This window comes from Emydura macquarii, unplaced genomic scaffold (assembly GCF_026122565.2).
Source record: "Emydura macquarii macquarii isolate MOO-44397 ecotype Brisbane River unplaced genomic scaffold, CSIRO-AGI_Emac_v2 contig_2681, whole genome shotgun sequence".
NCBI classification, from domain to species: Eukaryota; Metazoa; Chordata; order Testudines; family Chelidae; genus Emydura; species Emydura macquarii.
Genome location: NW_027132818.1, coordinates 1,111,960 through 1,135,255, shown reverse-complemented (window position 1 = coordinate 1,135,255; position 23,296 = coordinate 1,111,960). Strand labels below are relative to the sequence as shown.

General features: G+C 43.9%; 1 long non-coding RNA gene across 3 annotated transcripts in view; it reads left to right on the top strand.

Annotated features, from left to right (window-relative positions):
* The window catches only part of LOC137164700 (uncharacterized), a 44,584-nt gene that overhangs the window by 10,613 nt on the left and 10,675 nt on the right, over nt 1–23,296 (top strand). Inside the window, exons 1-2 of one of the 3 annotated variants that reach the window (XR_010923165.1) lie at nt 3,365–3,466; nt 22,513–22,746. This is a non-coding gene — a long non-coding RNA (uncharacterized lncRNA). Of the gene's footprint in view, nt 1–3,364; nt 3,467–19,850; nt 20,067–22,512; nt 22,747–23,296 lie in introns of those variants that run through there. The other 2 variants (XR_010923167.1, XR_010923166.1) reach the window with 2 other exon arrangements.

Here is a 23,296-nt window from a genome sequence, read left to right as displayed (position 1 = left end):
ATTGTTTCTGTTATAAGTCCCTTTAGGGAATTATAACTTGGCTGTAAAAATCCACTCAGGACTAAAAATTGCCAGATAAGGGCTCAGCCTAGGAGGTATTTGTTTGTTTTGACAAGTTATTTAAAATAGGGAATGAAAATAAAATTTGAAATTAGCGGTTTCAGATTCCTGTCTTGCAATTTCACATTTATAAAGGGCTTAAATTACATATTTTCTCGCTATTGGTCTATAACATGGGCTTATGTCTTGGGGGGGGAGGCGGGGAGAAAGAATTATGAAGTGCCAAACCCTGCAGTCCTTTCGCAGACAAAACCCTCATTCAGCTGTGGTCCAAGTACAAGTGTGAGACGTTTCAATCTGGGTTTCAAAGTGCTGAGCACCCAGGTTAGAACATTTTGGCCTAGGTGATTTGCCCAAAACCACACAGGAAATCTGCTGCAGTTCCAGGAATAGAGCAAAAAACATGTTCTTTAATGGCAAGAGGCAATATATTTTATTTGTGAGCAGTCTAGGGTGACCAGATGCCCCGATTTTATAGGGACAGTCCCGAGATTCAGGGCTTTTTCTTACATAGGTGCCTATTACCCTCCCACCCCCTCTCCTGATTTTCACATTTGCTATCTGATCACCCTAGAGCAAGTCACTCCAAATGAACCAGGGATCTCTGCATCAAAAGTCAGCCGGGCTCTCTACTGCTAAGAAGCTAAAACAAAGGCCTTGTTCTGTCAGTTGTCGTTCTGTTCAAGATCTCTAAGCAGCAGTTTGCTGCACTTAAAACAGAGCCAGTTCTGGGTTGTGTCCCTTCAGAAGGTGCAGTCCAGGAAGAGATGGGTCACAGGTAGCTATATGCCACATTCGTGCGACTCAGATCCTGAACTGCTGCCACTTTCCCCGGCATAACTTAAAACAGCCAGTGAGCTGCTCTAGTTTATGTCAGCCTGTCTGACCCGACTGCCTCTGGGATACACAGCAGTACAGAATCTCCACAGCACTAAGTGCTTGGGCTACACCTTCTCCTGCCCCTGAAATGCACCCTCCTGTCTCTAGTTTCATCCCATGCTCTCAGAGAGGGCACGTAGAGCTGCTTATGTCACCCTTGTGGCTCATATATGTTCCTTCTACGCCTCTGGCTCAGGTTCCAGAATCAGCTCCATGTGCGCCTCCTCAGGCTGTTTCTTTCGAGATCTTCCATCCCCGCCTTGTTCAGGGGAGGCTGAGTGGCGGGAAGCTGCCGCTGCAGCACCTGGGGCAGATGCAGCAGGAGGGGGCAGGGCCATGCCTGGCTGTTTGGGAAGACTAAGCCTTTCCACGCTTACAATACCCAGCGCCTATGCTTGTAATGATTCGGTTCCCTGACATTTCAAGGGCCTTGGGCATTGGTGCAACCTTTCCAGTTGTCTACCTGTGGCACATAATAGGTTAGTCTTCTGAGGGCTTAAATACTTTGGTCTAATTCTGATTGTTGGGCTTGGTGTGGCATGCCAGGTGGGATTAGTGGCCTGTGTTGTATAGGAGGTCAGACTAGATGATGTGGTGGTCCAGTCTGGCCTTAAATATTCTATGATTAAATCAATAGTGTCATGCTGATTTACACCAGCTGAGGATCTGGCCTGTACTCTACAAAGCATCCAGTTGCTGCCTCTCCAATTGCAAATTATTGCAAAACCCTTAATATATGAAGCCCAGAATAGATTTACAAATCTGTCTCTCAGGTTTGGAATTTTATGCTATTATCTAAAATATTTGTATAAAGCTGTTGTGTAGGTGACGTGTTGCAAAGCTAAAAGACCCACTGTAAGGAAAATGTTTAGGCTCCCTCTGCATGCGCATATATTTTTTTTCCATCAAATGTATTCCAGATTACACCTCACCTGACTGTAGAATCAACCTCAATAACCAGCAGCTCTGAGACTGTTACTGCAACCACATCTAAAGACATGTGGAACATTACACTTGGAGTGTGTTAAACCAACCAGGGGAGTTGCAAGCTGTCCAGTAGAAAGGGTTTGAACATTTATAATCAAATTTCCTCCCTCAAGACAAACACGTGTTTGCCTCATATATGCAAGCCCAATGTGAAGCTTTACGCAAAATGTTTCTTGAGTTATCCAAGTTCAGGAAGCATCTGAGTAACTTTCTTAATAGATTGTTAACTGTTAATTGTTTAGCAGTATCTGAATGCATTTTCTTCCGTTTCAAAAGGAAACAAATTCAACTCTGGACTAAGACTGAGCTTGAGAAGTTCCAGGCTGAAAGGTTATTTTGGGAGAAATTACATGCGACTGAAATGGGCAAGAATGACAGGATCATTTCATCCTTCATGGCAGGTGTCACAGTTCAGTGCAACTGCACCTGTATTCTCCCTCCATGGCCACCAAGAGCACTCACTTCTAGACGTCTGGCTCCTAGGTGTCACCTGTCCTGGGTGGTGACCCTCTCTCCCTCCTAACCAGAGTTTTTACAGTTCCCTGCCTACACTGTTATTCCTAAAAAACGAGGTTGCCTAAACAGGCCTTCATCTGCCCTTCATACACTCTGAAAAGCAAGTAAACAGCATAATTGCCCCCAAGTTACAGCTCTTTCTAAGCAAGCACCTTTATTCTTACGGTGAAAGAATTACAGAGAAAACCTTTCAAAAACAATTAAAATTTACACACATGCTAAGGAAGAGTCTGGTAGAAGTCAATCCTTCAAAGACCACAAAAGTGTTTTTCTGCCATTACAAGCATGGGCGCTGGGTATTGTAGGCGGGGAAAGGCTTAGCCTTCCCAAACAGCTAGGCGTGGCCCCACCCCCTCCTGCTGCGTCTGCCCCAGGTGCTGCAGCAGCAGCTTCCCGCCCACTCAGCTTCCCCTGAACAAGGTGGGGGCTGGAGAGGGGTGAGTCAGCCCTTGGTTCAGGCCGCCTGGCTGGTGCTCCGGGGCTGCTGGAGGGCGCTGGGGCCGCCTGGCAGTGATTTGGGGTGGCTGGGGCTGCATGCAGCTGGTGTTCTGGGGTGTCTGGGGCCACTGGCAGGCACTGAGGCCACCTGGGCAGGGCTGGGCACAGCTGGGGCCACTGGCGGTCGCTGAGGCTGCATAGCCAGGGGAAGTTGGGACCACCCAGCTGGTGCTCTGGGGCAGCCAGGGCCATGTATGGCTCAAGCTGCCTGGCTGGTGCTGGGACTTGGGGTGGCTGGGGCCACGTGCAGCTGGGGCTGCCATCTCTGGACGGCCCGGCTCTGGGGTGGGGCTGGGCTCCAGCTGCAGTATGGGGGAGCTCCAGGCAGTGGTGGTGAGGGAGGTGGTGGGAAGGGCATGTCCTCAGGCAGAAGAGGTGGGGCCATGGGCTAGCCTCCCATAATGGGAGGTTCGCTCGGCACCCATGATTACAAGTTCATAACCACATGAGCTCAGAACACACCCATGAATGGGTTAGCCTTTCCTTCATACATCTTGGGCCTTTGAACTTCAGATTCCAGAAGAAGGTAAGCAGGAGACAATGGTCCTTTCCTCAGGGTGTGGCTTTTAAAGGATAGGTTTTAGCATAAGCGGAGGTGGGAGTTTGCATTCATTTCCCCCTAGAGATTCCTCAGGCAAACAATTTGATGCTGTTTGTGCAAAATTTCATTCTTGGCTGGCCCACTGTTCAATATTGTCCTTTGAAGTTCCTAGCACTTGCCAGGACTCTCAATAACACATAACCTTTGCATTTAATACAGTGGACTCCAAAGATACTTAAACTTAATTTAATAAGGGTTTTTAAGGATATTACAGGAACCTGCTGTATTAGTCACAATAGGATTGATATTATGATGTTCACATTTTAAAAAATGTGGATTTTTGCATGCTGACCATATTCCATGAATTACTGTTGCTCCAACAAATTCTAGTTATTGTGTTCCTCCTGGGAGATTTTTAATACCAGATGTAATGACAGATTATGTGAAACAGCTGGTCAAATAGAATGAGGAACCAATTAGTTGGCATTTGTTGAAATAATAAAAACAGACACCATGCAAAGTTTAGCAATACCAAGCAATTCTCAAGGAGACTGGGCACAAAAAAGAAATGGACTGGTTTCTGATCACTGCAGATGTTTAGGCTAACAGGTAAGGGGCAGATATTCCTTGACATGACTATCGTTTAAAAATGTTTAAGACGTTCCCACTATCATGAAAAGTGCATTCTTTACAATAAATAATTAAATTCCAAACTACAGAACTACTCCAGCTATGTTTACGTTAAAGAGAAGTCTCTAATAGCTACTTTGGGGCAAAAAAGAACTTGTAAACCTGATGCTGACACAAGCGCAGAAGAAGTGGCTTGTACCTCCTTTGGTCAGGGGCTGACAGGGGCTGGGTAGTTCTGAGGACAGCTGTACTGTGTGGTGTTGCTGCAGTGGCTCCAGTGAAGAGGAGAAGTGTCGTCTAGAATCAGTGCAATCTGACTAGCTGTATCAACAACTGCGACAAGGTACGCGTCACACTCCGTCTGCAGGCTGTGCTAAGAACTTCTGAATTTTCCGGTGTGGTATGTAATCAAACTGTAAAAGGAAAAACATAAAGAGTCTGTTTGCTCTGGCTGAGCTCTGCTTGGTGCGGGAAGAGGGGCGGGTCTGAGTCAGGTTGAGAAGTAACTTTAAAGCCACCTTTGTGCTTCACCTGTTCTCAGCCCCCTGCAAAAACCTGTCCTCCCCTTGGTGTAAGTTTTATAGCAACCTCAAGGCTACTTTAATTTACGATCAACTGCAACAGACAACTAGGGGTTGTTCAAGCAGCTGAAAATAGCCTGAATCCCCCCCTCATGGACCACCTCCATCTTCCTCCCTTTGGGGAGCCCCTTATGTCAGGAGGTTCTGTTGTGTGCAATGCAGACAGCTAAATAGATTTTGCCATGTATATATGTAAAGGGGCTGTGACATAACAGAAAATCTGGCCCACAACCTCCAACTCAGGAAAGAATTCAGTGTCCTAGTCATTCTTTTCCAACGTAGCAGTCCCCTACTGAAAACCCACTGTTGGTGCAATGACTGCTACAGCTGCTTCCTTCAGTCATTCTGCCATTTAGTAGCGCAGTAGTCAGGGTAGCACATAGTGGGCTGGAGTTAAAAGCAAGATCCTCTACCAGTCTGGGTTTGATACAGGATGTATGCTGACTGAAGATATCACCCTGTTCTTGTACAGGAAGTACATTTAGAACTAGTACTAGTGGAAGAGAAAGCAGGACAAACACAACCACTTACATGCAAAATTCTTGCACCATGGCTTTGGCATGAGGGGGAATAGCAGTTAGAATCTCATTGTAGGCCTCGCTCAAATGATTACATTTATTACGTTATAGCTATGTTCCTGATTCACTGTTTAGTTCCCCCGTGTGACGAACTGGGAAAATGTAGCATTATTTTATGAATGGTGTGTAATTTAGTTTCCCTGTTCAGTTTTGTGTTGCCTGGCTGAATGCATGCAGCTAAATCAAAGTATGAAGGGGGTGGTACAGAACCAAGCAGGAAAGGTAAAACAGGGACACAGACAAGACAACCTCCAAGGTACCCAGCTGCAAAGGAGTTTAGATAACAATGGTAGGGCCAAAAGCTAGTGGGACAGTTTACCTAGCTAACTCCATCAAGACTAGAATGTTTTGCTCTTCCTAAGGCTATGTCTGAGATCAAAAGACCCTGATCAGTTAAAAAAGTGTTGCTGGCAGAAAGGGTAGGGGGATTGTAGGTGATCTGAGAGAGGCTGGCCAGGATGTGTCAGTGAAAAAGCTACTTCAATATGTACGCAGTGTTGTTGTAGACATATTGGTCCCAGGATGTTGGAGTGACAAGGTGGATGAGGTAATATCTTTTATTGGACCAATTTCCGTTGGTGAGATAGACAAGCTTTCAAGCTTACACAGACCTGAAGAAGCACAGAAGCTTGTGTGTCTCACCGGAAGAAACTGGCCCAGTACAAGATATTATCTCACCCACTTTGTCACTCCACTCAGTCTGAGCCCTGACCTGGGGTACAAGAGTAGCTCATTTTCTAGGCCCATTTAATCCTTGACCTCCCTACTGAGACTACTAATTCGAGTGCCTCTGGTGGTGATTGTTTGAGGGGGACAGGTGTATCTGTTTAGTAGTAGTAATAAAACTTCCCCAGCTCTAGTGCCTTTTGTAGAAGGATCCCAAAGTACTTCACAAACATTAATTAATAAAGCCTCACGTCATCCCTGTGAAGTAGGTACAGTGTTATCTTTCCCGCATCAGTAATGAGTAAAGTGAGGCCCAGAGAAAGTAAGGGGTTTGCTCAAAGTTACACAGCATGTAAGTAGCAGAGCCTCACACTCCTGGATCCTTTGAATGCTATCAGCTGATCTTTCAACTCATTTTGAGGGTAATGACTTTCAGTAATGACATGGGACAGATCTGGACGGGTGTCCTAATGGTCAAAGGCTCCATCTGCCATTACTAAACACCTGAGTAATTTAGGACCACCTCATTCCCACACAAGAGTTCTAAACCACACTTTCAATAGGGCTGAGCCAAGCTACAATTCTTTTTCTTAGGAAAATATTTTTTACATTTTTCACTGGATAAAACAGTGGGGTCTCATTAGACATGCCATGCTGTGTCAGATGTGATTGACCTACAATCGTCTGACTGATGGAACTCAATGTCTATTTATCTTATTAAGATAATATTCTTATACAAATCATTACTTGTCTATGGAGTTCAAACTTTGTTCAAACTGGAGTTCAAACTAATTGACATGCCTTCAATATTTGCTTTTCGCAAGCAATCCTTATAAATTCTCCATAGTCCAAGATGGGAATAGGTAGAATAAGGCTGAACAAAAGTTGTAGGTGGAAACCTAAATACTTAGTCATCATGAGAAATTCCAGTCAAAGAGTTTTCCATTAGGAGTTATAAGAAGTAACAAGGCAGGGAGAGCTGAACAACAGTCAAATATTTCAGACCTTAAGTCTTTTCTAATGTTGTTTTAACACAGCAAATTAGAAACTGGGAAACTTAATTTTTTTAATCATGTGACCTGATATTGACTCTTGTAATCAAATTACATCTGCAAGCCATTCAGTTTTACTAAAGAAATGTGAACCTAATACTATGCCTACAATTTAAAAAAAAAATTAAATTACAGTGAGTTTATAGTATTTTATAAGGAATTGCTTAATCGGAATACAGAGCTACACAATCATTTTTAAGAATGTCACTCTAAGCCAAATATTGTCCTTAGTTTAAAAGTTTTTTATGGCTTGTGTAAAAGAAGCCCATCTAAAGAGCACCACATATAATTCTACTCATGTAGATGCAGAGAAAAATGGGATGATTAGAAACACAGCAATGAACTGACCCAGATGTTGCAGTGCTTTGGAAAACATATTTTAAATAATGCCAGCTGTAGAGTCATGGTAAGCCTAATAAAAATAATGAGAAGCAAGCAGATAAACTATGATTATTGTAGCTCCCACATCAGGAGATGTATTGAATTGTAAATAAGGACAGCAAAGCCACATGTGCTACAGCAGGAGCTGTGTTAAAAGCTAAGATACTCAAACCATGTAGACAAACAGTAGTTCTGTTTAGTATTCAGACATACGGTGCATTGCTTCTTTTGCCCTACTTCCACTGCCTTTTCTTACCCTGCATAGTACCTTCTTCTGGTGCTTCCTAGATTTAGACATTTGTGACCAAACTGGGACCTATGTTTTTATTTTCCGATGTAGTAAAAGCACATTCATTGTACTGTTAGGGCTTATGTTTCCTTGTATAAGATTGATATAGACTAAACTTAGACTAAAAATAGTCTCCTTCAAATATTCCTGGGGCAATACATTCCATCCCTCTCTTTCTGTTCTTAGTTCATTCTGAATCTAATGCTCTATGAGCTTTACTTATCTATCAGAGGAGTGGTGGCACTTCTTGGGTTTAGCAGCAACTGGGCTGTTTAGTACGTGAAAAGGGGGCAGACAGCCGCAGAGTAAACCTGCAGTGCAGTTGGAGGTGTGACAGCAGCACCTGGAGATATACCTGAGCTAGTTCTTGTTTAACTAGCCTGTTTACAGACAGCAGTGAAGCTGCAGCAGCATAGACATGAGTGTGGGCTAGCCACCAGAGGAAGTACCCAGGGTCCTGGGCAAGCTTGTACAGCCTGTGCGGAAGTCCGTGCTACCGCAGCTTCACTGCTAATGTTACTGGTGCTTGCTAGCTCCAGTATGTCTAAACAAGCTGCAGTGGCACCTCTGATTGCGGCATAGACATACTCTCAGCAGATCATTAGCAACATTGAGCCTTCCTAAATAGCCTGTCTTGCGGGTCTGTGGAACAGACTGGGAAACATGGGTTGAAGACAATATAAAACAAATGAATGCTCCATCTGCTCTGGTTCAAAGGGTGAAAAGGGTTTTAAGTGTCTTAGAGAGTGTGGCTGTCAGGGATTCCCAGGATAATGAAGAAGCCATTACCATATTCCCAGCACTCAGCAATAGGTTTGCTGGTTTGGGGATTCCCCTGAGTTTCATTGTCTCTATAAGTTTGTCTGGAAGCGACTGGTGAAGATGGTGTGGTGAACTGAAGAATCCAATGGCATTTAGTTTAGGGGGTTGCTGTGTTGGGGACTTGATTGAATCTGCTACCATCCTTTTAATTCTCTGCATCTTACAGCCAGCCTGTGCAATTCTACACTCCCCCTGAAACAGGAATTTAATCAGGGCACCTTCCAACCTGAAGAGAGCTATATGATGTCCCCAGTGAAGCTATCAGATGAAGATGGTGTGGTGGGTAGAGGGGATGGACCACAGGAAAGCCCACGTCCATAGGAAATATTTAGCAAAACAATTTCATACAGATTTCAGCAGAGTGAAATTAACATGAGCTGAAAATAGCAAAATATTCTTATCGGAATCATTGACCATAAAACTCATCAAATTAATCCCAAACCATATTCTCTCAAGTCTAATACAAAAGAGATTGCTAATCAGTGAGAGCAAAGGCTGAGTGCAGTGGCGTAAACCTCTCTTCTCCAAGTATGAAAGTAACAGGTGGGGACTTCGCACTGGAACCAGTTGCTGTGTTGAATGTAGTCAGTAGAGTTCACCCTCTGGCAGCTGTCCAATCTGTACTGGCAGGTTGACTGTAAAGGGAAGATGGCAAGACAGCAATTCCTGGTCACTCAGAGCAAGCGGGTGGGGAGTGGCTGTGCTGTGTATTACAAGGGTATGTCTACACAGTATTTATGAGCAATCCTCCCTCATCTGTTGACCTCCTCTGTTGACCGAGGCTGGGAGGATTGCTCCAAAATAAGGACCCAGCCGTTTGATATCCAAATCACAGTAGAGGGCCAAAGCTAGTTCATTGTCTCTCAGCGTGCCTTGCCTTAATGCACTACATGTAAGAGGAGTGAAGGGGAAGAAACTGGAGAACAATTCCGGATAAATGTCTTCATCAAGATGGAAACCAGTGTGTAATTTCATAAATGTCTTCACGTTCATGCCTCCTGCTGGGGTCTCTGCCCAACAGCTTAATGAGGAAGGCTTATAACTCTCCTGGAGTTGGCTCGAGCAGTCTGATTTAATCACCTCTTTTGGGAAGGCCTCGCTGTGAAGTGCAGTGGCTCATAATATGTATTGCAGTAGCATCGAGAAACCACCTTCAGACACTGTGAACACAGGTAGTGAAAAGTGGGTTCCTATCCCTATGGTAAAGTAAAAGAGTGGCAGACTGTGAGGCTATGAATGTTTGTCCCACAGTTTAGGCTGTGCATATGTGATAAGGTGACTCTCTGTATGTCTGCTCGATAAGGAATTATGTTATTTGCTAAATAATAGAGCCGGTTGGGAATTTTCCATTTGAGTGTTTTTTTGAAGGAAAGTATAGTTTCCATACAATGAGGATTTTCTACTGGAAAACTTACATTTGGCTGAATTTTTTTATTGGGTTAGGTCATTCCAAATAAAAACATTTCAGTTTGTTGAACTGATTTGAAACATTTTTGCTTTGGGTCAGTTTGGCAGTAATCTGTGTCTGTCTAAGCTGCCACACTGCCTCACTGGGAGTTGTAGTCTCTCGTGATGCACCATGGTCTCCCCTGTGTTTGAACTACTGTGGTGTGTCATGGCAGTCGCATGGCCCTGGTGCATCATGGGAGGTAAAGGTCTGGGCAGGGAACCCAATCTATAGAGGAGGATGAGCGTATGAGGTATCCGACCTACAATTCCCATGAGGCAAATGGCAGATCAGGTAGACACAATTCAATGTTGAACCAAGCTGAGCCAAATTCTTGCCAATTCAAAGTGTTCAATAATCATGAGTTGGACCCTTAAAACAATGATATTGTCTTAAAAATCATTAAATTAAAAAAAACAAACCACTGTTCTTCATCTATCTTCTGATTTTTGAGCCTTTAGTGATAAGCTTGCCAGTTCATTTGTGTGTCATGATGACAAGTACAAAATTCAGCCTGAAATATGCACACAGAAACATGAAACACCCATATTTTCCCTCCTTTCTCCTTTGTCTCTTCCCATCACATTCCCTCTTTGCCATGCCTATTTCCCTGCACTTCCTCATTCACCCTCCTGTTCCCTATATTTTCCTGTTCCCTTATAGTTTGCAGTCCAGGTTCCTAGCCATAGTACAAAGGGTCTGGTCAGCTTCACTAATGGCATCCTGGCTTCATTTTCATAGGAAACAGTGGAAAGTGATGGCCATTTGTACAAGGGGCAGCCTCACTTCCAAATGCAGGGAGGTAGGGACGTGATGGCCATCTTGCCTGATAGCAGTCTATGACTTCCCTCTCACTGACTACAATGGTAGAAGGTGGACATTTTGAATAAAAGCTAAAATTTCCCAAGATCTCCTGATTTCTATCAGGGCCTTTTGCCTCACAGTTTTTCCAACTTCTGGCAAATGGGAAAACATTCATTCATTTTGCCCATCAATGCAAACTTTTAGGGAGTTGTGTGCCAAATGTGATCACCATTCTCACTTCCACCATATAGCATGTCACTATTCCAAGTGTAAACCCAAAGAGATAAGCACTAACTCTGGGCATCTCTTCAGCTGTTGCTCATGAGGCAATTCATGGGTGCTTAGCTGAGCATAATCAGCTTCTGAGCATAAGCATTCAGTCCAGGGGAACAAGGAGACAACTACTGAGCTCAATTGTGCCCCTAAATGCTGTAAATAGGATCTGAATTTCCGATCCTCTTTTGCTAACCCCAGTGGAGGAATAGCATAGGGGGAAGGCAACATTAAAAGAGTGCATTGAGTCTGATTTTAAAACAAAGACTAACAAATTGATTGCTGACAGTGAGAGAGAGAGATCTTGATAGAAAGACAGAACACAATAAACTTTGGACCAATCTTCTCACTATCTAACAACTTCCATTGGAAGTGCCACCCATGTATGTAGCATTGAGGACTTTGGTTCAAAGATATCCCAATTCACAACGTACAGTAGCCATTCTTGTTTTTTCCAAACTTGTCTTAGACTATGGGGTAACTTTATTTTAGGCCTTGTCTACATGGTAGGGTAACATATTCTATGGAGATATGATCTCTAAAGTGCACTAATGTATTGCGCATTAACTGGTCCATGTAGAGTCTACAATGTAGATCTTGATGGAGTCCACTAATGGTTCTCCAGCAGCACACTTTCACATAGTACAGTTTCAAATAGTACTATGTTAAAGTTCACCAGCAGGGTCTATGTGGACCATCTGAAGTGCAACTCCTTAGTGTGCTTCAGAAATCACACCCCAACAGAGCACTCTGCCCCACTGTATAGACAAGTCCTTAGTATTTGCAGCACTCCCTAGACCAGGGGTGTCAAACTCATCTGCTATGGTGGGCCAGATTTGAATGAAATATACTTCAAGTAGGCCATACATACCATAAATTGAAATACTAGGCAGTTTTGGAGCGCTGTGTCTCGTGAGTACACAGATCTTGTGGCAGAGCACGACGCTGCGACATTTCATGGCGTTGTACTCTCGGGCGGCAGCACGCAACGCTGTGACATCTCGTGGCGTTGTGACATCTCGTGGCGTTGTACTCTCTGACGGCAGCGTGCAACGCTGCTAGAGAGTACAACGCTGTGAGATAGCGTGGCAGCACGCACTGCCACCAGGGGCCGGACCAAAAAGGTTGGTGGGCCGGATCCGTCCCACAGGCCGGATGTTTGACACCCCTGCCCTAGGCTTACCTTGAAGATGCACACATACTGGAGAAATGATGTTTACTTTTCTAGGGCAAATGAAATATTTTTAAGCATGACCACTGTATTGGCACAGTTTACCTACTGTTGCTGCATGTCAAACTCCAATCTGTACCAGATGCAAAGGGAAAGATATTTACTTTAAATGCCCCAAACTGTGCAAATTCCTATGTCTTTGTGTTCCCTTAACCTCATCCTCCATTCCACACAACTTCACCTCAACTATGTTTCTTGGAATAAAACTGAATTTTGGTCAGTTTGTTCTTGGCTTTATTTGACTATGGGGCAGTGTGTGTTACAATGCTGGCTTTCCTTAAAACACACACTATTGTGGAGAGAGAATCCAGTATGGTAACACAAGTATGTGCATAGTGCAGCAGGAACAGTTTCCATTACAGCCCCTTGCTTCTACACACTCCTAACTTTCCAAAACATTCACCTTTGGAGATGAAATTTTCCATGCCTGGTTTTTGCCTGAAAGTTAACATGTGTGCGTGCGTGACAGCTACTTTTTCATTATAGGAGAGTGGAGAAAACCACACTCCCCCCCTCTCCCCCCCCCGACACGAACCTTGAAAAAAGAAATTCCAATCACACTTTTCTGAACAGGACTACAGTAAAAGTGCCAATGTATAGCACTGACAGGCACAATCACATGATAGGCTTTAGGGCTCCTATCCTGTAACCTGTTCTGTGAGGCTTCCTACACCTGCACGGACGCACGTGGGGCTCTGTTGGCATGGAACAGTGTGCAGGGCTGGTGTTAGATGTCCAAATTCCTGACTGCTAGCCATTAGACAGCTAATTCCTGTCATTTGTGCCTACACTGAGGGTGTAAAATTGGAGGCTGTTTTAAAAAAAAATTGACCCCAAAAGTCAAGAAATGCCCAAGTCAAGTTTCCAACAGCAACATTAACTTAGCCTCCTTAAACATACGTATTATTCTTCTAGTCCTTTGTTCTGCTTAAATTGTGGCGCTTAATACATTGCTGTTTAGACCTGGATTCAGCAGAGCATCCCCATTTAGGACAGGCACTGAAGTAAATGAGACTTAAGCACACACTACCATCCTGCCCCATCTGAGCCTGGGGCTGGTTCGGCCCCAGAGTTGCTCTTAAAACATTTTGGCTTGAAACAGTCTGCTAAAGGCTGCTATGCTTGCTGGGCATTGCTGGAGTGTAGCATGCACTGATCATATGCTTCCAGTACACCCCTCTGTGCTGGTGCTGGGAAAGGAGGGGTGAAATAGAGCTCCGTGCCAGCTCAGGGTTCTCCCACACCAGGAGAATCTTCATAGTCTGCTTAGGGAAACTTTCAGTCCCTTTTACAGCTGTAGTAGCATAAAATAGACCTAACGAGGGCTAGGATTTTGCCTTGAACTGCTCATTGTAACTGAGGTCGAACCCCCATACACTGATATTTGAAAATATGACAAGGTGGACGCTTCTGATTGATTCACATAGCTCAGATCTTCATACTTTTTAAAGGAGGCCATGGAAAGTGGCACCATCAGGAAGAATGCAGGGTAAAGGATTGGAGAGCCAGGTATGAATTTTACTCATCATCTACTCCTGAAAAACTCCAAAATAAGAAAGTGGAATAAGAAGTGCTACACTATTCTTCTGTATATGTGGCACCTCTCTATGCCCTGACTCACTGTCTTATTGCAGTGAGACGTCTCCAAAATTCCCAGTTTTTATGAGACTTCAAGAAGAGTGACACACAAGAATTCTCTCCCAGCTACTAGGCAGACTGGCAACACCCTGTGTAGCTGTACAGAAATTTGCAATCCTTATTAGACCTGCCACTTTATAGCTTTTACTTTTTTTATTTAGTTGTACTGGATCCAAACACCCCCAAATTTGGAATCAGAATCTAGAACAAAATGTTGCAGCTGACTGCTATCGGTATAATGGAGAAATCAACACCCCAGATCTGAACACCTCCCCACTGGGAGGTATTTGACATTTGGAAACAGATCTGAATAGTGTAATTTGGGACCCTCTATGTTTACAGGTCAGGATGTTGACTGCCATCTCTTGGTAACTCAGATGGAGAGTCCCTTCCTACCCCCAAACTGTAAGGGGTTTGGATGGAAATGGTGCATTTTCTAAGGATGTTTTAAAAGACGTGGAGAGCAGCAATTGAGTAACAACAGGTAGATATAAACAGCCTGTATGGGTGAGTCATGATACAACATGCTTTTAAAATGTGTTACATTCCCTTCTAGTAGCCAGTCCCCACAGAGGATAAAGGCCTGCTACTGCTACCAGCTAATGGAGTTACTTCCTCTGTTTAGTGATAGAGTTCTGCTCTCTGATGTTGGCTTCAAACCCTGCTACTGACAGGTGGTTCAGGTTATTATACTTCATCAGCAAACTGGGTTGCTCATGGAGAGAGCACACCTTTTATTTTTATTTCACCTGGTCAAAACTTGCCCAAAGTCGCATCTAACCAGAAGTCACTGCCATCTGATGGCTTTGCAGTGGCTTACAGGACAAGATGTAAAAATGCGGTTGGTGGTCTAAGCTTCATTCCACACGGGGAAAGATCTGGAGCTGATCTGTAATTTACAAATGCTGTATGTGAACTGGTTACTGGGATAGTTATTGTATGGCTGTATTGGGCTATTGGAATGCTCACTGCAGGAATATGTTGGTTTAGTATAATACCAGGGCTGTTAGGAAACTAGCAGGAAGGCAACACAATGGCTCCAGGATAGCAATTTTCAGTTCACATGTTGGGGAATGGGGAGGATCATTCAGGGACAGTGCCAGAGCTAGTAGCTGAGCAGATGCTGCTTCCAAGCTCCAGCCAAGTTATAAGAGTTGTTGTGCCAGGAGCCAACAGATCAAAAGGACACTATCCAGTTAAAAAGGCACTCTCCTGTCCCGACGTCTCATAGCTGTCAGAGCGCTGTTCATGGGGATAGACTGACACAGACAGCCGGTAGAGGGTTTGAGGAAGTCAAGTCTCCCTAAGCTTCCAGGGGGCTGGTAAACTTAGATACATGCATGAGCTCTTTTATTGCTTTAAAATCCTTTTTCTCTTATGTTTTGCTTTGTTCCCGTTGTTAAGGTTAAACAATGTATTGGTTTGAGGAAAAACTGTCTGGTCACCAATATTAAGCACTGATCTCCAACTCTCAAGGCTTGCAGATGTCAACCCCTGTCAGGCCTGCTGAGTAATCATGGTTGGTGCACTGGGTGCTGTAGCCCAGGGACTAATCTAAGAGTGGGAGAATTATTGTATTCCTCCCTAAGAAAGGTAAGAGCATGAGGACTGATACCTGTGGGGGTGAACACAGAGAAACCCGGAAAGGGGCCAAAGGTGTAGCTCGCCCTGTAACCATGATGGATGGCATTTGAGATTAAGAAAATTGCACAAAGAAAGGAAGAGCAAATAAGTCTCTGTGAGAAAGAGAGAGATTGAATTGATTCACACCACTGTCCCAGGCAGACAGGCAGGTAGAATTTACCCTGAAAGACGCAAGGACACAGAAACATAATCATAATATCATCTTATTTCTAAGTGGGCAATATGGGCCAGGGGACGAAAGATTGGACTAGTGCTCTAGTCTCAGCTCTACTACTGGCCGGCTGGGAAGCCTTTCGCAAATTGCTCTGCGCTTCAGTTTTCCCATTTGTAAAATGGAGATAATGACACATACCTTCTTTGTGAAATGCTGTGAGAGCTATGCATAAAAAGGAGTGCTATTTCATAATGATATACATCATCATTTCAAACTCCAGGCCTGAAATGCTCTGGTTCTAACCATCGGTGTTATCACCACAGTGCCTGAACCTTTGTTTGGTTTGGTTGAAGACTGAGGTCACAACTATTTTCCAGCTAGCTCTACACACATACCTACGAGTCAGATCAATGCTGTAAGGGTTTATGTTTATGCGTATCAAGATGTGTTACAAGTGAGAATCCTTTCATTGGTAGATATAAGTAATGCAGCGCAGTGCTGTGGGGACACAGTGTGGTCATTCTGAAAATGGCAACAGATATACATCATGGTTGCTCTTTTTATCCCTCTTTTGCTATATATAGACTCAGTGTAAACACTGCAGCTGAATGTTTACATAGCAACAACCTGATAAAATGATGTGCCATCATGAGGGTCAGTCTAGTTATCTATTCCATCCACGTTCTAAAGCATTTCGGTCAGTCACATTTTTGATACAGACCGGCTCACAGAGAAGAAAAATATTTACCTATTTCTCTGCACTTTGATTCCTGAGAAATATGAGCTGGATACTCTGGGCCAAATTCAGTGGTGAATCTAAACTAATGTAATTTTTAACTTCTTCTGGCTCCCTGATCATGTGAATTACACCGATTTAGAGGCAGGCAGGTTCTCTTTTACTTTCTCTAGGATCTCCTGGACTCTCACTCACATGCCAGTGTGTAATTTACACATCATCTGTGAATTTGGAACACTGAGTCTCACTTAGATACATAGGGCCAGACACCACTGCCCTGCATCTTGTGTAGTCAATTACTCCAATGCAAAGTGGGTGTAATACCATACCAAGTAGGGGGTAAACCTTGATTAACTCAGTCGGTGTAAACCCTGGCTTGCCTTTGTCTGCTCTTGAAGTCAGCACTGGTGCAGCTACACTGATTGCTGAATTAAGACTATTCCCAAGTGTGTACAAGGTCTTTGAATCACTGAAAGTTGGCCCTTTGTGTCCACCATTCCATGATTCTCCATGTATAAACTAAGGAAGCAGATGAGAATTCTCCGTCAGCCTTTGGTGGCAGTTAGTGGTACAGGTAGGGAGAGTGCCATGTTTGAAAATGGTGTGTTCGCTAGAACAGGTGTACAAGCAATATACTTTATATTTCCTTAACATCCTAAATGTGGACTGAATTCATCATGACCCTGAACAGGATGCTAATCTTCAGGCACAACTGTGCATGCTTATTTAAAACCACATTGTGGTCTTACAATCACTTGTGTAGAGCTCAAGACCCCATGAAATCCACTAGGGCCTTGGCTCTGGTGCTGTAATTAATCTGGAAGGCTGGGCACCAGCCAAAACTGTACAATGGAGATGGAAATGAGCTGCAAAGTTACGTGTTGGTTGAAAGTTTCCCCAGGTTAATGGGACATTTAGTTCAACCTAAGCTAGTTCCAACCACAAACTTTTTGGCTCAGGGTCGGATCGTCACTTCCACAAAGTTCAGGGGTGTTTGGGCGTGGGGCTTCCATTCATGCCCCGCTCTCTTTGTCTGAGGTTCAGCTACATATAATGTGATTTTCATGATCAATTAAAAAAACCCTCAGCAGGCAATTGACACTAATTATCCCTTTTACAGGGCAAGGCCTAGGTTTTATAAAGCCCTGTGCAAAGTCAGATATGTGGAGAATCTCAGGAAAACTTTCTTAACCCAAATAGCACATGGGGGGGGGGTGTTAATCAGCTCAAGAATGAGGGACTTTTGTGGTTGTCACATGGAAGGGTGAAACTCCTAAATCAGTATTTCAAGGTGTCAGAGAGGGCCTGGTGCGCTCACATAGGAAGGATAGGCACTAGTCTGGGACTTGGAGACCCAGGTTCAAGGCTCTACTTTTCTGCAGACTCCCTGTGTGACTTTTGGCCAAGTCCTGTAGAGCTTGTTTACAGGGCACGTTATTCTGGGGTATCTATCCCTAATTACCTCCGTGTGTGGATGCTTTTAATCCACTTTGGAAGTTAATTCGGAATAAGAGCAGCCATACATGGAGATAATCAGGAATAGATAATCAGTATTAAGGTCAAACCCTACCTTATTCCAGATTAACTTTCATGTGTAGACAAACCTTTAATCTCCTTTAGCCTCAGTTTCCCATCTATCAAATGGGAATTAGAGCACTTTCCTATCCGACAGGGGTGTTGTGGGGATGAATACCTTGAAGATATGTTAATAGGGGCCATATAAGTGTAACCCTTTTGCCAGACAGAGCCAGCAGCAGCAAAGGACCAGGTTCTATATCTAGGGGTTCCTGTCAATGATACAACACCAAACCGGCTCAAGCCCCCACCCAGTCACCTGGGAAATCACACGTTGTCCCCTGGGTACCCCCAAAAGGCAATACCTCCCCCCTTGCAGGCACAGAGTCTGAGTGTGGAAGGTAAACCTTTTAATAAAAGGAAGGAAGGAACACAGGACTGGTTTGGGAAACAGTGCAGATTTCATGCACACCATGAGCTGAACCCACCCCATCACACCCAGAGTACGTGGGGCGTGTCCTTCGCCTCTCCCTTCTCACTGTCCCCTGCCCTGCTGACCATCATAGTTGCACTGTCCACCTCTTGGTTGTGGGGCTCTGCCAATCCCCTCTGCTGGCTCCTGCTGCCTGCTAGATGCAGGCCCGACTGGTCCCTTCAGCTGCACCTGCTGCCTGCAGGCCCTGCTCTGCTGATGGCTCCATCATCTGCAGGCTCCCACCACACCAGCTCCTGCTGCCTCCAGGCCTCAACTAGTCCTCTCTGCTGGTGGTCAATCTCTTGAGGTTTCCCAGCTCCTTTAGTGATTTCAGCTCTTAGTGAGTTTCAGTTGTCAGCTTTCATTCAGGGTAAAGCCTTCTATTGACCCAGGAGCAACATCCCTGCTTTTAACAAAACAAAAGACTCCAAGCAGAATCATTAATACTACCTTTTAACACTGGGAGGAGATAATTAATCCATGCCTTTGTCAGAGTAAGCACAATAGAAAACCCCACAACCCCTTCCTTTCACAGTGCTCTAGCATTAGTTCACCACCTTTGCTGAGCTCTGTTTAGATGAGAGTGAATTTTTCATCAGACCAGGCTAAACACAGTTCTGCTGCCATTTGTTCATACAATAGGAGAATAACATTTCATTACCCCTGCAGTTAACACTAACATGATTTGTAACCAAAAACCAGTCAGACTGACCATTTCCCATCATGCTGAGCACCAAGCTGTGTTCATGCAAATACTGAGCCCATGCAAATAAAATGTCCCCCCTTTCAGCTGCTGAGCTGGGGAGGGCTATTCAGACACTCAGACCTTGCTTACATCAGTACTGTAGATTGCAGGAGACAGTGTTGACAGAACAGCCGCAAAATATATGGGCCCTGCAGCGATCACATTACTAGAGTGAGCCCTGCTCCCTTAATCAGGGCAAGTTTTCTATCACAATGATGGAATGTGTCAATGTCCTTCAGAAACAATGTGATTACCCTTCCCATGAATGGTATTGTATCTGGGATGCTGCACGGTACAGTACATGTTGTTCTAATGTTGCTAGGTAAAATTCCTTACAAAGTTCCAAGTTATTCAAAAACCTCACACCAAATGAAATGTGTGTAGAAGGCTCCCACTTGTTTAGGGTTATAAGAACAAAACTGTATTTTTCTTTATTTTCAGCAAACATCTACTAAAAAAGATAGTGTTTTTAACAGCCTTTACATTTGCCAAATGGTTCAATAAAAAGGGTGTTCATCATAAAACAAGAATGGTCTGTCTGGTGATTAAAGCACCAAACTCCCTTAAACAGCTTTGAAACCCCCAGCCATAAATCTGTCATTGTGGCAAGAATAATTAAAATGAACTACACCGTATAAATTCAACTCATTTGCTTCTTTCTCCATAGCCTTTTTTTCAGCTCTCGCCTCCTGGGAGTCTCAAAAGTGATCTGCATTTTAGCTGGAAACAAAATGGATGACTCCTTTCCCTCCTTCAGACAGCCACTTGGGGACACCACAAAGCTTTATAAACCTGACTTGAGGGTGCTGGACTAATACCTGGAGGCAGGAGAGGGGAAAGGAAATTCACTGCTTTCAATAAAACCTATTCTCTTGAATTCCTTATAAAGCTGTGGTCTCAGCCAGGCCCTTCAAGTATGAATTGGTAATTAACCAGTTGGGTTTGGGGGGGCCCTGCATCATTTGTGATTTTCAATACACTCGTGTAAAATCCTTCCAGACATCAGTTTTCAGGCTTTGGGGGACGAACGTTTCTCTAAATGAGATTAAATCAGTTTCTCCTCCATTGGCAGCATTCCAAGGACATAGTAATTTTTATATCTAATCAGGTTCTAAAGTGTCTTCATTAAGTTTAGCACCAGGTAAGGTAGTCTGCTTTGTGACATGTGTGTCCATCTGCATAGCCAAATTCTCCTACATTCATCTATGTCAACCACAGACTGATATTAATCACATGAACTTTCCATTGACATAAATGAGAAATGGAAGTGCCCAGCACCTCTACAGCTTTGGCCTGCCTGCTCAGAAGAGTACAACATGTTCTGTTTTTCCTCTGAGCTTGGCCAAGATGGAGACTTCTCTGTACTGGAGATGAGACCACTGCAGGCTAGAGATAGGCTAAGGAGACCATGTTTTCAATTTGGTTTTGCAAAGGCTTGATAAACCCCAAACCAAAACGAGGGCTGCTTCCAATCCAAGCCTTTTTTAAATCCAAGCTCCAAATGTTTTCAGATTTGGATTTAGCAGTTCTGTTTTTTGGACCCCCAGTGGTATAGATTTACTGCATGGAAACACTACCCATCATAACTTCTTGCAAGGGTAGAGATGGATTCAAGCTACACTAGTTAGATCTGGATCACAATTATGCAGATCCCAATATTCAGGAGTATTGGGGATGGGGATTTGGTTCAGCTTGCTATATTGATACAGATATGGGCCATTTGCAACATTGGAACCCGGATCAGGAGTCAGGTTTCTACCACTACCTGAGTTCAGGGTTGTTTGGATCAGAGGCTTAGTTCAGGCTCATGACTAGCAAGGATATTAAATTACACCACTAGAACAAACTCCTAATGATGGGTCATTGCCCTGAAGGGCTGAGGACTTACCCACCATAGCAACTGCTGAGGGCTGATTAACCCTTTCCTGGATGTCGCAGATATGATCTAGTATTTTAACATTTCCTTCAGATTCAAGTACATGGAAATACCTTATTGGTTGACATTTACAATGGATTAAATGCAGCCCTGTGAGCAGGGCCAGTATGCACCGTTCAGTCCCACTGAAACCCTGTTTTGAAGGCTTAAGTAGTGCATTAGCCTTATACTGCAGCTGCGCACAGGGCTTAATGTCACTTAGTGTAAACAGAGACCTGACCAGAAATGTGAAGTCTTTGTGGACTAATGTCAAAGAGCAATGCCATCTCCCACTGAGGAAACAGTCTTGCGGCTGAGGACTCAGTGAGAGTTTGGACAGAGCAGATCTGAGTCCTGGTCCTTTTTAAAATATAATAAACCTTTAACTTTTTAATCAAAGCAAACATCTACTGGGCGAACTTCGCAGGCAGGAGAGAGTATAATAATATATCATGAGGGAATTGATGGAACAAGTGGGTCAGTATCAGATTTAGGATTGGGAGTAAGCTCTCAAATTTGCCTTTTAAACACCAATTTGCTGAGGCTCTTGGCGGTTGCTTAAGACAGGTTTCATTGTATATGTGCTTAGCATGAAAGAATAAAATCTACAAGCCTCTGGATACAGTTTCTCCAGCAGGTGGCGCTTCCGCTTGAGAAGTTGTTCAGAGAAGCGTTTGGAGATGTAACTTCTGGTGTCGCTCTGGAAATGAGATTTTACAATAGCTTGGGGAATGGTAGTAAACATTCACCAGTTGCATTAAGTTTACAGTTCATCTTGGCCAAGCTATATTTAAGTTGGTTTATAAGCTTGCCTCTCCCCTCTACCCCCAAAACAAACAAACAAAACCAAAACCCCAACATCTAAAAGGCTTATTTAAGTGGATTTGTGAGCAGTGTACAGAAATGCACTTTAGAAACATACTGAATAGGAAATTTTGTGGAGTAAATGTAATGATGAGATGCAGAGATTAAATGGCATGAAAAGCAAAGCTCATTGAAGTGTTTTATTTGGAATTTTTTTCAAGTCTAACTTCAAGGGGACCTTTTAATTTTTTAAAGAAGAATCGATCACTCTTATATTACACTGAATCCAGCTTTAAAGAACCCCAAGTGCCGCCAGGCTAAATTATCTTGTTCTCAATGCATCTACAGAAGAAGAAGAGGAGGAAAATAGACAGATAGAATAAACAGATTCCACCGTAACTTTTCTAATGTGTGTGGGACACAACAGCCACATTTTAGCTAAAGATTGGTGGGGTTTGTTACAACTGTTCTGCTCTATGAACTCGGTGCTGCTATTATTGGTATTACAATAGCACCTGCTCATCCTGATCAGGGGCCTGTTGTGCTAGGAGACATACACACACATAGAAAAAAGACAGTCCTGATCCTGAACTGATAGTATGTGGGGCTGACTACTGTACTCACACTGAACTGTGTTTGCTTCAATCCCAGGCCAGGAGGCTCCTTTACTTCCCCAGCTGCAGAACATTCTCTGAGCCGGCAGATGTTAGTGCTGGGCCTGGACAGGGAGTGCTCGGTGGTGGATCAGCACAGAGAGAGCCAGGGATGCTGCAGCCAGAGAACTGGGCAAAAGGAGCGTGGGGCACTGGGTGGAGCCACATCCAGAGCTGGATTTGGAGCTGCTTGGACAGTGGAACCCCTGAAGGGAGCAGGAGCTGGGCACAGGTAGGTGGGTGATGGGGAATGGGATGGGATCTATGGGAAGTCACCTGCTGCTGCTGTAGGTCCCCCCCCCCCCCAACTGCTGCCACTATTCTGCAGCTCCCACTGCACCGGTCTGCTCTCTCCTGAGGATTCTCCCTGCCCTGTCTTCTTTTTTAGGCTCCCAGTGCCATTTATTAATAGAGTTGGGCAGGAAATGGTTTTCCCATCCCAGGAGAATGTTCGTGTTTTCAAAGAAATTTCCTATCCCGAATCAGCATATAAAGTTGAGCTCTTGAGAAGTTTTGCAAACTAAAAATCTGAAACTATGTTTGGCTCAGCTTAGCTGAAACATTTCATTTCACTCATTTCTAAAAGTTTCCTTTAGATTCTGACTTTTTAAAGTTTTTTTTTTAACTGTAAATTAATGTAATTTTCAAAATGAAGAGTCATTTTGAACCAAAAAAAGATTAATTTTGAAAATGTTGAAATAGGATGTATTGACCATTTGAAAAACGTTTTGGGGAAAAAACGGTTTGAAAAGGGAAAACTCGTCAAAATTGACCCTTTCCTG